Source organism: Pongo abelii, chromosome 5, assembly GCF_028885655.2.
Source record: "Pongo abelii isolate AG06213 chromosome 5, NHGRI_mPonAbe1-v2.0_pri, whole genome shotgun sequence".
Taxonomy (NCBI): Eukaryota; Metazoa; Chordata; class Mammalia; order Primates; family Hominidae; genus Pongo; species Pongo abelii.
This window is the reverse complement of record NC_071990.2, coordinates 122,702,042-122,705,559: the sequence shown is the minus strand read 5'-3', so window position 1 is coordinate 122,705,559 and position 3,518 is coordinate 122,702,042. Positions and strand designations below refer to the sequence as shown.

At 36.8% G+C, this 3,518-nt stretch overlaps 1 pseudogene; it reads left to right on the top strand.

Moving 5' to 3' along the window:
- The first annotated feature begins 1,815 nt into the window (after positions 1–1,815).
- Positions 1,816–2,722, top strand: LOC100435871 (succinate dehydrogenase [ubiquinone] cytochrome b small subunit, mitochondrial-like; annotated as a pseudogene).
- The last annotated feature ends 796 nt before the right edge of the window (positions 2,723–3,518 follow it).

Below are 3,518 nucleotides of genomic sequence, written 5' to 3'. Positions count from 1 at the left end.
ACCTATATATAAATATTTCTAATTAATCATCTTTATCCATATTAAACTAAACATGAGTTCATACAGATGTCTGCAACTCTATTGTGTTACCACGTGGATCATTCTAGCCTCTCCTACTGGCTTATTTGTAAACTCCCACTCTAACAGTGAGACATCTGGCTTCTACCATCTGCCATCCTTTTACTTAATTTTTTAATTATAGCATACATGGATATTAATATTAGAACTATTAAACTGTACTACTGTGGGGAAAATGTTTTATCAACCAGAGTACCGTGCTTATTTACACTTTCTTTTGCTTTTAGTCCTATAGACACCACATACTTCCAAAGTTACTTAAGTCAGCATACTTTTCCCCTACTCTAAACATTTGTTTTATAATTTGTTAATTTTTTGGAAAAATCATTATATTAATTTAGATGTGCATTTACATGGGGTAAATATTTGGAAAATTTTAGTCAAATGTTGGGTGGGTTCTGTATTGTTGTAGGTCTTGTAAAAATTAGAGGTATTTTCCCCTTTTAAGTTAGTTTGCTCATTTAAACTGTCACATCACAAAGAGAAAAATAAGTCCTCAAGTTGTAGAAACCAGCCAAAATGTTTTATTGTCTCTTTATTCTACTTCAAACACAGGGACGGGCAATATCCAGATATTACCTGCACTTTCCTGCCCTCTGCTTGAACATGAGATTCTTTAATTTTCCAGATGGTCTGGCATTCCAGAGGTTCAGGTGAATGACAGAGGGTTTGCTCAACACCTACAGCACAGCCTCTACCAGCAGGACTGGGTTAATGTCAGAAGGGGTAAAAATGTTCCATTTCTTTTTATTACTTTTTTCAGGCAAGAAATTGTGGGCTCATGGTGAGACTCACTCCTAATCCTATGATCTCATTTGGATCACTGAGGGCAAATTTCTTCTTATCCTTCATAGACACACAAAAAACAAGGCTGATGTCTAGAAAAACAACATGGGCATTTTGAGCTGAGGATTTACACACTGCTGGCTTACACGTGGTGGTGGCAGGCATTTCAAGTTCCCCAAATGAGATTTTTCTCAGGTCTACTAGAAGACATTCATCTCTCTACACTGAAAAAACTGCACGAAAACCAAACACAAATATGTTTGGAGTCAAATAAATGGTTTTGTGGATGAACGCATCCACATATTGAAAAGTTCTTGGGTATTAAATTTCACATCTAGGGAGTCTCATTGAACTACACAATAGAATGATTTAAAAATCAGCCTCATTTAGGTGATTCTGAGAACACCCTTTTAGGATGTTACCAATGCTCTTATCATTCTTAAAACAATCCTTAAGGACTGTATTTTAAAGTACGCTCTTAGGTTACTGTTCCATGATAAAGTCATTTTCTAGGCAATTCCCTATGGAAGTGGCAACTTAATTTCAACAACTACAGAGATGATTCTGGTAAAACCTCAGTACAGATCACCCGCAGTGTAATTCTCTTTTGAGATAAAGGAAAGGTTACTCCATAGCTATTTCATCAGGATTTCTTGCCATGATGATTATTGGCTATATTTGTTTACAGACTTGTCCTTTTAGTGCTCTACTGGGATCATTTCCACATTTCTGTTAACTGCATTACTCCCCATGCAGTTAACTGATACTGTGTCCCTAGAATTCATACTCATTGACCCTATTATGTCCCAGGAGCAATAGTAAAGAAATCCAATACAACTTTCTCACGAAACAACCCAGGCTCAACGGTATGATTTGTATCTATTAGTTTTTCCAAATATATACAATATATATTAAATTACAATATGTAGGGGTTGGTGGATGACTTTGAGCCCTCAGGAACGAGATGGCGGTTCTCTGGAGGCTGGGTGCCGTTTGGGGTGCCCAAGGAGGCCGAGCTCTGTTGCTGCAAACCCTAGTGGTCAGACCTGCTCATATCTCAGCATTTCTTCAGGACCGACCTATCCTAGAATGGTGTGGAGTGCAGCACATACACTTGTCACCAAGCCACCATTCTGGCTCCAAGGCTGCATCTCTCCACTGGACTAGCGAGAGGGTTGTCAGTGTTTTGCTCCTGGGTCTGCTTCCGGCTGCTTATTTGAATCCTTGCTCTGCGATGGACTATTCCCTGGCTGCAACCCTCACTCTTCATGGTCACTGGGGCCTTGGACAAGTTGTTACTGACTATGTTCATGGGGATGCCTCGCAGAAAGCTGCCAAGGCAGGGCTTTTGGCACTTTCAGCTTTAACCTTTGCTGGGCATGTGCTATTTCGACTATCACGATGTGGGCATCTGCAAAGCTGTTGCCATGCTGTGGAAGCTCTGACCTTTTTGACTTCATACTTTGAAGAATTGATGTATGCCTCTTTGCCTCTGCTTTGTCATGCCATTAAGCTCGCAATAAGGAAGAAATAACAGATAAGTCCATTGGTGGACAGCCTTCTTCTCTTAATCACAAGATTATTTTCAGAATTTAATCTTTGAGGAAAAGGTTTGAGAGGAATTATATCTAAGTTGTGAGACTGAGTTCTGTATTCTGGTGAGTTAATGGGGTTGCCTCCCAGCTTCTTATAAGACTCACAGTATAACTAAACATGATATATCAGCTTTTGCCTTTTAATTTATTAATCTCTTAAAGAGAATCCAGCTTTATTACGATTAGTATATGATCAAACTTCCATATTTGCCTTGGGAATAATGGACAAAGGGAAATACTCTTAATTCATGAATAAAAACTTTGCAGAAAATTAGTGTTTAATTTTTGAAAACTTCCCTCTCTAGTCAGTAGATACCACCTACTGATGGTTGCATATACTAGGGAAATTTTAAAATTAGGAAATGATGATATCTCATATTATAAATTTCTAAATCCTAGGAAGAAACGCTTGGAGTGCTTCTGAATATACAGAAGTTCCATTTAAGGGCAAGTTTCCCCGTAGATGTATCAAAATACTACCAATTGTAAACTGAGATTTAATTCTCAAATGTATTCTACTTGTTCTAAAACAATCTGTCCACAAATATAAAACTGTAAGTAGTAAATTGTTATTTTCGCACAATGGGAATCTCTAATGTAAAAATGTATTCTATGAAAATAATTTTTTTAAATAAAATGTATAATAAAAAATTATAGTATGTAATACATAATTTTTTTCTCTCTCTCTTTCTCTTTCTCCACTCTCTGCAGACAGCTTATGTCCATCTGTACTGTACATGGCCAGAAGCCAGCTGTTTCTAGAAGCTCTTGGTCAAATTTTACTTTATAAGTCTGAAACGCCCTGACATACTACTTATTTTTTTCCTTACTTAGGAAGTTGTTACACCATTGATAACAATGGCAACTCTAGCCAGAAAGCAAGGTGAGCATATGAATTGGGGTAGCACATAAACAAAATCCCATTCAGAGCATATTATTTCTATTATTGAGGATAGGATTATTTTAAAATTTATATTGTGAAAATTGATTCCTTTTGTTATTAATAATGAAATATCTTTAGATTCTAATTCTTTTTCTATATGGCTTAAACATACTGTT